This window comes from Camelus ferus, chromosome 3 (genome assembly GCF_009834535.1).
Source record: "Camelus ferus isolate YT-003-E chromosome 3, BCGSAC_Cfer_1.0, whole genome shotgun sequence".
NCBI lineage: Eukaryota > Metazoa > Chordata > Mammalia > Artiodactyla > Camelidae > Camelus > Camelus ferus.
In genome coordinates, this window is record NC_045698.1 from 86,954,066 (window position 1) to 86,966,694 (window position 12,629).

General features: G+C 33.1%; 1 long non-coding RNA gene across 1 annotated transcript in view; it reads right to left on the reverse strand.

Annotated features, from left to right (window-relative positions):
• The window catches only part of LOC116662688, a 415,082-nt gene extending 411,114 nt beyond the window's left edge, over positions 1 to 3,968 (reverse strand). The window contains exon 1 of the long non-coding RNA XR_004318685.1: positions 3,895 to 3,968. This is a non-coding gene — a long non-coding RNA (uncharacterized LOC116662688). The remainder of the gene's footprint in view (positions 1 to 3,894) is intronic.
• Positions 3,969 to 12,629: the final 8,661 nt, after the last annotated feature.

Consider the following 12,629-nt stretch of genomic DNA (forward strand, 5'->3'; position numbering starts at 1 on the left):
ATTGCTCTCTTTTATCAGAGTTTCACTGGATATTCCTGATTGCTTACTTTTCTGTACAGACATTAAAATCAACTTGCTTATTTAGCACCAGAGGAAAACAAATCTATTGATTTTTTTATAAGATCATGTTAAATTCATAAACTAACTTGGGTAACATTGATGTCATTACGAGGTTAGCTTCCTATACACATGCACACACATACACATATATGTCTTACAACCATATACTCACTTCTCTCCTCAGACACAGATACACGCAAACACCTACTTTCTCATTATGTGGTCTATTTCCCTTAATCTATTTCCTTCCTCCTTCCCTCCCTCCCTGTCCTCTTTCCTTTATTTCTTTCAGCAGTTAACTATTTCTTTTGATATTTAGGAGGGTTTATATTGCTCTAGTGGCTGCCTTTACACTAATTCTCTAATACCTTAGTTCTCTCTCTTATTTCTAACTAAAGCTGACAAGTAGAGCATCAATGATTACCAAAGCATAAGTCACATAGCATTTAAAAAGTTGTAGTAATTTTTAAGGAGTCAAAAGTTTTTCTGAACAGTCTCTAGCATTGGAAATATTTTTTTAAAGTTTTACAAGGTACTCACAGAGGTGTTATAATTTCTGTCTCTTGCTTTTATAATGAATTTTTATAAGATGTCTGTAAGTCGCAATAAATTATATTAAAAATTATATCATTCCTTCTTTTTACATTTAATCACATAAAAATATTTATTAGAAAAAGAATAACAACCTAACTTCAGGTCTCCCTTCACATGCCAAAAAAACAATGTTCTTGCCTGTGCGTGGGATCAGGTATGTACAGCTCATGTACTCATAAGCATATGGTATAGCCATGCTTTCAAACAGTGTGCTATACTTTTCTGACAGTTTAGTATTAAACAATTTTCTATATTTGAAGCATCACTTTCTGTTGAATGTCTTGAACCACCATTGTCAAACAAAATTTTGTCATCTTAATGCAATTAAATTACAATTGAGAACACAACAATTCTAATTTCACAGTCCTTTTATGATGAATCTAATTAATAGCATTTAAAGATCCTTAGGCTTATATTTTGCTTTTATTATTACAGTACTTCCCTAGAGCAATAGTAAGCCCCAAAGCCTCTGAAATATGATGGAGATTTCCACTGACCTCAAACTGCCTTAACACTTGTAATTTCGTATCCAAGATAACTGTTATAATGCTCTTTGCTAGTACTTTTGCTATCATTTACATACTGTGGCCTCTTCCAGACATGTTTGCCCTCTGACACCCACTAAATCAGACAGCCACAATGCCTTGAGGAAAGAAGACTGTAAGGCTAAGGATTAAAATGTAGTCCTACCAGAGATTGGTGATACAAGGTGGAGATTCAGGTTCTGGGCACTAGGATTTTGGCCAAAGAACTGTATGGTGGTGGTGGTAGAGGTGAGGTAGTGGAGGAGAAAGATTCTGTACAAGAAGGGCAGAAAGTTCTAAATGTTACTTTCTTTTTCCCTCCTCTGCCCTACTACCATAGAATTGTAGGACTCCTGACAGTAGCTCTTCTAGTCCAGTCCTAGTTTTGCCTGTAGTCCTTATCAGTCATCAGAAGGAATCCAGGAGCAGCTGATTATAAAATTAAAAGTAGCTCACTGAAGAAGACAACAGGACAACAGGAAAATCCTCAGTGACGTACTTTAATATTATGGTTTAAAATAGCATTTCCAAAAATGCATATAGCAGAACATATTCCTAAGTGAAGTAAGTTGCTCACAGTAGACAAATGTATTTGATAAACATAACATGCTGTGCAACAATAAGAATTATATCTATATCGGTCTCTGCCTCTAGTGCCTGGCACAGAGCTCCTAAAACCCTCATAAATAGGGTACTAAGAGAAGCTTTTGTTCTTATATTTAGTCTTTGACCTTGGTTACTGACACAGAGATCCTAAAACTTTTGTAATTTCCTGAGTGATAGGAGCATTTGACACTGAGCTTCTAAATCCCTTGGAATTTCCTGAGTGATTAGGAACATCCTGTATTCTAATGAGTTGACTCTTGGTGGGTGTGGGCTAGTCACCAGAAAGACCAAGCCATGATTAGAAGCTTAAAACTTTTAGCCCCATCCCTTATTCCCCACAAAGGAACAAGAAATAGAGATAACTGATCATGCCTATACGATGAAGCCTCCTAATAGTAAGGAGTTAGGGTAGTTTCCATGTGCCAGGAGGGTGGCACACCCCAACTCCATGAGGACAGAAGCTCCTGAACTCAGGATCTTTCTAGACCTCACTCTATATATCTCCATCCAGCTGTTCATCTGTATTCTATATTATATAATACATTGGAAAAAAAGAAAAAATAATACATTGGTAAATATAAGTATTTCTCTGAATTCAGTGAGCTTTTGTAGCAAGTGTTCAAATCCAAGGAGTATGGTCATAGAAACCTCCAATTTGTAGCCAAGTTGGACAGAAGTTGTAGATAACATGGGGGCTTTTTACTCGTGATAGGTGTCTGAAATAGGGAGCAGGTTTGAGGAACTAAGTCCTTCACGCGTGCTGTCTGCACTAACTTCGGTTAGTCAGAACTGAATTAAATTGCAGGACACACAGTTGTTGTAAAGAGTGGCTTGGTGTGGGGGAAAACCCTACACATCTGGAGTTATAAGTATTGAATATGTGAATAAAGGAGAAATAGGGAATTATTCTTTTATATACTTCATGCCCCCATTGTGGACTCACAATGTACGTTTCTTCAAGAAAATCTATCTATGCTAAAAAAATCTGTGTCGCCAAAGAAACCTACTATCTAGTTTTCAGTTTATTTAACTACATAACTTTTTCCCCCTTTGCTATATTTTTAACCTTTCATGGAGCTAATTTATGTAGAACATACTCTGTAAAATGCTAGTCTGAAGATTTTCCTAATTTATAACTTACTGAAGTTTGTAGCTACATCAGATCCCTTTGGAGGTATAGTGGGTATAAATTAAATCTATAGAACTTTGAAGTTGGTCTTTTGAGTGCCTCAAGGAGTGTTTCTGCAATTATCAACTAAATAAACAAACAGGAACATCTGATTTTTCATTACTATCAAGTCCATAAAGTAGATGTTAGCTACACATATGATTAATTACCAGTATCATAAAGCTTTATTGAAAAGCATAATATTTACATCAAAGTCAGCATATGAGTTATGCTAGATTTTAGCTACTGTGAAGGTTAAGATTTAATGATAATAATCAACATGTGGTGGGAATTACTACAAAGATTTTTATTCAAATTATGTCAGAAAATCCTTTCAATAACTCAGTGAATGAAATAGGATGGTGGTATTGTTTTGCCTGTTTAAAAATAGATGCTGCATTTTCTTTTCAGACCCTAACAGTACCATGTGTTATTTATGTTTGTATGTGTTGCATGTGTGTAACAGAATAATTCTGTGCTTCATGGACCAAACAGAAGTCTTGGTGTTTTTATCAGACTTACTCCTAACTTTTCATGATGTTACAGCCAATACTACCAAGTACTTTGATGTCATTTTCTAAGACATAAAGTTGAAATCATGTTGGCTATCATTAATTTGCTCTTTTGAAGCTGAAATCATGTTGGCCATATACTAATTAGAATCAAAACACCTTTTGGGGGAACTGCATCATATGAGACATTCTGTCACATGGAAGATAAAATATCTGCGAGGGAAAGGAAGTTTGGGGGGACTCAGAATAGCACAGTTTTGCATACATAGGTTATAGTATTTATCAGAACTTGGAAGTATTTGGATACCTTTTTGCTCTCAATTATTCAGTCTTTTTTCTTTCAGTTATAAATAGTTGCACATAATTAACAATACAACTACTTAACTATTCCTTCCCTAGAGTAGGGGTATAAGAGTTTAATAGTACTTACATGTTACTACTTCATGGATGCAATAGCTTCTTGTCCATTCCAACCTTCGCATTTTCTATGTAGACGCTGATTCCTAAATGGAAGATATCAAACTATGAGTATTCATAATGATACGTAAGTTCATGACATAGAAGAAGGCAATGTAAATGAAGATAATAAAACCTGTATGATTGAGGAATGGAATATTATTTATGTCATATTATGTTATTTCTTGAATAAATAGGCAATGTAGGATATTCATTTAAGCCATATATACCAATAACCATAACCACATGAGATAAACTGATATTTTTATTAAGTCATTATATGAAAGTTAATACAAAAGTTCTTTAAACTAAACATAAATATTTAAAAAAATCTCAGCTTTAAATGAGAAAATAATTCTTAAGTATATTAAAGAACTTGTTTACTGTGGTAGTTAATAATGCAATGTGAGTTATAATGCTATAAATACCAGAAGACAAACTATATGAAAAAAACTGACATTGTAAGACTATTCCAACACTTATCTATGAATTAAGACCAGTAAAAATGTGGATTTTTTGGTAGATCTTTGCAGTGTGCATTATTTTTTATTTCATTTTAATGGTTCTCCACTATGAAGACAGGAAAGAAAACAATTGCTGGCAACATCCTTACTCATTAAAGTGTTGGGGAAAATAATCCAATAAACATCTGCTTTTTTCAATTGTCTTAGTCATGAGAGGTTTTTCCAATTTATGCTATTCTGTCTTTGAATAATTTCTCCTTTACACCCATAAATTCTTTTCAACTGAGGAAATAAAAGAATTTAAAAAGAGCTAATCAAAAGTTTTGATTTATCATACTTGAAATTTATTTTTTTTCCTTAGAAAATGTTATTTATTAGACATCAAGGAATTCTAAACAAAGGTAAAGCAATTTTTAAAAAATTTCAAGCATGGCTCACATCCATCTGTAAATATTTTGACTTTTCCTTGTACTCAAGAGAAAATAAATCTCTAAAGACTGTATTTGTTTTAACTCCCAAACATGCTACTAGCTCTTGGGTCTACATGTCTTCATATCTTGTGATTGACTGTTCTTAAGGCAGTTTTATTAATTAAAAGAAACCTTCTTTATATGTTATCCATACTGTTATCTTGTGAACAATTGGCATTCCTAAGCATTTTATTCTTTTGGTCTTGGCTTACTAACTCTAAAACATCTTATCATAGAAATATCATTTTGAAAACAAGAAGAAAGAAAGAAAAGAAAATCCTGATACCCTTGTCTAGTTGGGAATTCACAATAAACTTGAATCATGCAATTTCTAAGGAGTATTGTGGGAGGCATATACAATGTCTTAAAGTATTACAAAAATCAGAGTTTGCAAAAAATAGAATGAATAGGTTAACTTGGTTTCAAAGACTAAATGAAAGCAAATTCTTGGTAGCTGATGGTGGGGAACTGAGGGAAGTATTTCATAATTACGACTCAAATTTCTTTGGAAATCAACATTATTTTCTTTCTAGTGGAAGACATAATAGGTGCTATATTTTTAAAAAGGCTTAACTGTCCACTCTTATTACTATAAGCTTAGTATATCCAATTGAAAGGATAGTCCTAAGAATGCCAAATTGCAAAGTTTAAACAAATCTTAGTGATTTTTCTTGCACAGCTAAAAACCTTAGTAGTTTAATGTCAGGACAAATTAAATTCAGGGGCAGAGAGCAAAATCAATTATACATGATTCTGAGAAATTGTAAGGGTATAACGACAGCATGGAATTTCTAGTTTAAGACGGCAGAAGAAAATTTTCCTTCCCTCTGCTTCTTCCAATCTCACCACCAACAAAAAACAATAAATGATAGAAGAAAATATTCCACCATAAGGGGAGCTAGAAAGTTGTCATGACTCAAAGAACAAATCTTTAAGATCACTCGCCAAATCATTTGCCAAATGGTAATCAAAATGATGTATCAGGAAAAATTTACAATTTTCTTAGTGGTTAAGATGGCATACCAAATGATCATGGTTAATTATAAGATGAGATCTAGGGTTGTCTAGAAAGACAGGAAAAAATGTCCCAGTGGAGATTCAGCTTGATATCTCACAATGGTGGGGAAGATAGAGATGAAAGACCAAAAAAATTGTGTACAAGAAACATCAAAAATAAAATACAGGTGGTGAATTGCTTCAGATTCTCCTAGGTCTTCCAGGCACCACATGCTCAGTTTGACCCCACATGACTTTCTATTAGCACTGATTAACATTCAAAGATGAATAAAATCATACAAGAGGGTAACAGGCACACATCACTAGCACCACACAGTTCCAGTGTAACATAGAATTCATTCAGGGAAGTTTTATAAGCAGAGAAATAGTAGGGTAGGTATAGACCCCATACTTTCATTTTTTTCTCTAACATGGGCTGGACCTAGATGTTCTTTATGCATCAAAACCAAAGGTCTAGGAGAGAGGGTCTTCCTAGGTTAGTATGTTGGACATGCAACTGAGGATCCCAAGAGTGAGTGTGTGCCTAATACCACATAACATAATTATACGTAAGTCTAACATGGGACCTGGGAACACCTAGTTTCTCTAATCAGGAGTGGGCTAACTTTTTTTCTAAAGGACCAAATAGTACTGTATTTGATTCAAAAACAGCCTCTGTGGGCCTTATGTTCTCCATTGCAAATACTCCACTGTGCTGTGGCAGTAAAAAAGTAGCCATAGATAGTACATAACAAATGAGCAGAGCTCTCTTTTAACAAAACTTTATTTATGGACACTGAAATTTGAATTTCATATAACTTTCATGTTTCAAGAATTATTTTTCTTTGGATTTTTTTCAACTATATAAACATATAGAAACTATTCTTAACTCACATTCCATTCAAAAACAGGCAGCTGGATTTGGCACTTGGGTTATGGTGTTTGCTCATTCCTACCCTAAGCAACAAGAAATATATTAAGTGATATCTAGGCCCTGGGATAAATATAAGGAATATGTATACCAAAGTTCAAGAGATATAAACCAAGAGCCCTGGAAACAGATTATATGCCAAGAATGATGACATGAGCTAAAGACTTCGGCTCTTTGCAGCCCAGTTCAGTCTACTGAACCAGCTCCCAGATAAGGTATTAAAAGGGGAAAGGACTCCAGGGCCATCCAGATGTGTCTCTCATCAAGTAACCACAAAAGCTCTAATATAATAAATCACACATTAAAGCATGCTTTATAAAGAAGATTAAAAGTGTTTTAAAAAGCTGATAAAGAAGAGATCAGGAGAAAGAAATCATGGATGGTGTAATTGGTTTAAATTTTAAAAATGAAAAAAGAGTTACAATACTCAAATACAGGAATATAAAAGGGAGAAAGGGTTGAAAATTCAACTAGCTTATAGATCTTAGAAAACAAACTCAAGTGATCAATGAAAATATAATAGCTCTGAAAGTCACATTAAAAAATCAAACAAAAAGAAACATCACTAAAAAGAAAGTCAAAGGTACAGTGGTTGTTCTTCTTCAAATTATTTTAGGTGGTAGAGTAAGTTGTTTATTTGAGACTTCTCTTGTTTCTTGAAGAAGGCCTATAGTGCTATGAACTTCTTTGTTAGAATGGCTTTTGCTGCACCTCATAGATTTGGGGCTGTTGTGTTTTCATTTTCTTTGTCTCAAAGTATTTTCTGATTTCTTCTTTGATTCCATCACTGACTCAATGATTTTTTAGTACCTTGCTTTTTAGTCTCCACATGTTCATTCTGTTCCCATTATTCTTGCTGTAGTTGCTTTCTATTTTCATACTGTTGTGGTCAAAAAAGATGCTTGAATAATTTCTATCCTCTTAAATTTGTTGAGGCTTGTTTCATGACCTAGTATGTGGTCTATCCTAGAAAACAATTCATTCACACTTGAAAAGAATGTATATTCTGTTTTTTTGTCTTTGGAGGTAGTGTCCTGTAGATATCAAGGAAGTCCAATTGGTCTATTGTGTCATTTAAGACCTCTTTGCCTTATTGATTTTCTGTCTGGATGATGTGACTGTTGATTTCAGCAGGGTGTTAGAAAGTCTCTTACTATTATTATATTATTGTATTACTGTCAATTTCTCCTCTTATGCCTGTTAGTATACACTTTACATATTTAGGTGCTCCTATATTAGGTGCATATGTGTTAATGAATGTAGTATCTATCCTCTTCTTGTTGATCCCTTTATCATTACATAATGTCCTTCTTTGTCTTTCTTTATGGCTTTTGTTTTAAAGTCTATTTTGTCTGATACGACTATTACTACCTCCACTTCCTTGTCACTTCCATTTGCATAAAATATCATTTTCTGTCCCCTCACTTACAGTCTGTGTATCACTTTCATCTTGAAATGAGTCTCTTGTAGGCAGCATGTTACAGGTTTATCCAATCTGCCACTCTTGTGTCTTTTGATGTAAGCATTTAGTTCATTGACATTTAAAGGATTACTGAGAGATATGTATATATTGCCATTTTAATCTTTGTTTTCCAGTTGTTTTTGTAGTTATTCTTTGTTTATCTTTTTCTTTCTCCAGCTGTGGTTTAATGATATTCTTTTGTAGTATGCTTGAGTTAATTTCTGTTTGATTTTTGTGACTTTACTGTTTTTGATTTGTAGCTACCATGGAGTTCAAGTATGTTGACCCATGACTACATCTGTACCTAAATGACTTTAAGATGATAGTCATTCAAGTTCAAATATATTCTAAAAGATCTACATTTTTATACTCCTCTCCCTTACATTTTGTGATTTTGCTGTCCTATTTTACATCTTCATGCTTATCTTTTACTGTTTGTTTTAGTTATAATCACTTCAACAAATTTTTTATTATTTTTTAATGTATGTACTGGCTTAAGTGATCTGCAATTCTTACTATATGTTTGTCTTTTCTATTGTGATTTTCCCTTTCCTATAGGTAATTGCTTCTTTTCTATTAAGGGAAGATCTTTCAATATTTCTTTAAGGCTAGCCTTAGTACTGCTGAACTAATCCTATCTTTAGGATTTAGTTTTTGCTTGCCTGAGAACTTCTTTATCTCTCTTTATATTCTAAATGATAATCTTACTGGGTAGAGTATCCTAGGTTTCAGGTATTCCCCTTTCAAGACTTTTAACTTATCTTACCTCTCCCTTCTAGCCTGCAAAGTTTCTGCAGAGAAATCAGATAATAATCTTATGCGGATTCCCTTCTAAATGACTCTTTGTTTTTCTCTTGCTGCCTTTATAATCCACTCTTTAACTTTTATCATTTTAATTATGATATGTTTTGGTGTGGGTCTGTTTGGATTCATTTTATTTAGCCCTTCTCTGCTTCCTGTACCTGGATATCTGTTTTATTATTTAGGTTTGGGAAGTTTTCAGTAGGAGAAAGGATATAATAAAGATCAGAGAGGGAAAACATAAAATACAGATTAAAAATTGAATAAAATCAAAAGCTGGTTTTTTTGAAAAGATAAAAAAAAAAAATGACAAACCTCTAGTCAGGCTCACCAAGAAGAAAAGAGAGAAGACCCAAATAAACAAAATAAGAACTGAAAGAGGAGAAATAACAATCAATACCACAGAAATACAAAAAAATCGTAAGACAATACTATGAACAATTACATGCCAAAAAATTGGACAACCAGAAGAAATGGACAAGTTCCTCACAAGACTGAGTCAAGAAGAAAGAGATAATTTGAACAAAATGATCACTAGAAGTAAAATAGAATCTTTAATTTTAAAAACTCCCTATAAACAAAAGTCTAGGACAGGATGGCTTTACTAGGGAATTCTACCAAACATAAAAAGAACTTATATCTATCCTTCTCAAATTACTCCAAAAAACTGAAGAAGAGGAAATACTCCCAAATTCATTATATGTTTATTGCCAGCATCACCCTGATACCAAAACCAGATAAAGACACTGGCCAACATCACCATACCAAAACCAGATAAAGACACTACAAAAAAAAAGAGAAAATTGCCAGCCAATATCTTTGATGAGTATAATACAAAAATCATCAACAAAATATTAGCAAACTAAATCCAACAATACACAAAACAAATCATATACCCTGATCAAACTGGATTCATTCCAGGGTCAAAAGAATAGTACAATATATGCAAATCAAACAATGTGATACACCCCCATTAACAAAAGGAAAGACAAAAACCACGTGACCAACTCAACAGGTGCAGAAAAACGTTTGACAAAATTCAACATCCATTCAGGATAAAAACTCAACAAAGTAGGTATAGAGGGAACATATTTCAACATAATAAAGGCTAATTATGACAAACCCACAATCAACATAATACACAATGGTGTAAAGCTGAAAGCCTTCCTGCTAAACTGAGGAACAAGATAAGGATGCCCACTCTCACCACTTCTCTCTGACATAGTTTAAAAGTCTTAGGCACGGCAATTAGACAAGAAAAATAAATAAAAGTTATAAAGTAAAACTGTCACTGTTTGCAGATGACATAACAATCCATATAGAGAATGGTAAAATCTCCACACAAAAACTATTAGAACTGATCAATGAATTCAGCAAGGTAGCAGGCTAAAAATAAATATACAGAAGTCTGTTGCATTTCTATATAGTAATAATGAACTATTGTAAAGAGAAGTAAAAAAAAAAAAAAAAAAAAAAAAAAAAACCACCAAAAAACCTAAAACAAAACAGTCTCATTTAAAATTACATTAAAAAAAAAACCACGTAGGAATAAACTTAACCAGAGAAATAAAACACCTACACACTGAAACCTATAAAACACTGATAAAGGAAATTGATGATGATTCATAGAAATAGAAATATATCCCATGCTCTTGGATTGGAAGAATTAATATTGTTAAAACAGCCATGCTATCCAAAGCAATCTACAGATTCCGTGCAATCTCTATCAACATACCCATGATATTTTTCACAGAACTAGAACAAATAATCCTAATATATGGAACCACAAAAGATTTGAATTCCCAAAGCAATCCTGAGAAAAAAGAACAAAGCAGAGGTTTAACCCTTCCAGACTTCAGACTATACTACAAAGTGACAGTAATCAAGAAAGCATAATATTGGCACAAAAACAGACATATAGATCAACAGAACAGAATAGAGAGCAGAGCAATAAATCCACACACCTGCTGTCAACTAATCTATGACAAAGGAAGAAAGAATATACAATGGCAAAAAGACAGTCTCTTCAACAAGTGGTGTTGGGAAAGCTGGAAAGCTATATGTAAATCAATGAGATTAGAACACTCCCACATACTATGTACAAAAATTAATTCAAAATGGTTTAAAGATCTAAATGTAAAATATGACATCATAAATAGCCTAGAAGAGAACATAGGCAAAATATTGTTTGACATAAATCATAGCAATAATTTCTTAGATCAGTCTCTCAAGCAAAAGAATTAAAAGTAAAAATAAACAAATATGATCTAATCAAACTTAAAAGCTTTTGTACAGCAAAGGAAACCATCACCAAAATGAAAAGACAACCTATGGAATGGAAGAAAATATCTGTGAATGATGTGACTAACAAGGGGTTTATACCCAAAACATACAAACAACTCATATAAGTCAATATTGAAAAAACAAACTGAATCAAAAAATGGGCAGAAGACTAAATAGACATTTCTCTAAAACATGCATACAGATAGCCAATAGGCATATGAAAAGATGCTCAACATTGCTATTTATTAGAGAAATATCACAAATCAAACCACAATGAGGTATCATTTTACGCCTATGAGAATGGTTACTATTTAAAAGTCTACGTATAAATGCTGGAGAGGGTAAGGAGAAAATGGAACCATGTTCCATTGTTGATGGGAATGTAAATTGGTGCAGCCACTATAAAAAAACAGTATGGAGTTTCCTTAAAAAACTAAAAATAGAGCTACTTTATGATCCAGCAATCCAGCTCTTGGGTACACATTCAGAAAAAAACCCCCAAAAACCTCTACTTTGAAAAGGTACATGCACCCCAATGTTCATAGCAGCACCATTTACAATAACCAAGACATGGAGATAATCCAAGTGCCTATCAAGAGATGACTGGCTTAAGAAGATGTGGTGTATATATATACACAATGGAATATTACTCAGTCATAAAAAGAATGAAATGTTGCCATTTGTGGCAACATGAATGGACCTAGAGAGTACTGTGCTTAGTGAAATGAATCAGAGAAAGATCAGTACTATATGATATCATTCATATGTAGAATCTAAAAAATAATACAAATAAATCTATATACAAACCAGAAATAGACTCACAGACATAGAAAACAAACTTATGGTTATCAAAGGAAAGAGGGAGGCATGGAGGGCAGATTAGGATTTGGGGATTAATAGAAATTACTAAACATAAAATAGATAAGCAACAAGGACTTACTATATAGCACAGGGAATTATCTCCAATATCTTGCAATAACTTGTAATGGAATATATACTGCCAAAAAAAAAAATTACTACACTGTACACCTAAAACTTACAAAATGTGTATCAACTATACTTCAATTTAAAAAAGTATCATAGGTTGAAGTAAATCATATAAACAAAATAGAAAACAAAACAAAACATGAACATGACTATGGAAAAAATTATGAATACAGCAAAAGATACTGAACTATATATAACTTTTGTTTCTAAGAACAGAACAAGTATCACAAAATTTATGTACACAGTTAACCTGTCCTGAAATACATCAGGTCTGAATTTACTGAATGAGTCTCACAGTGTTGTAGAAAAAATGGA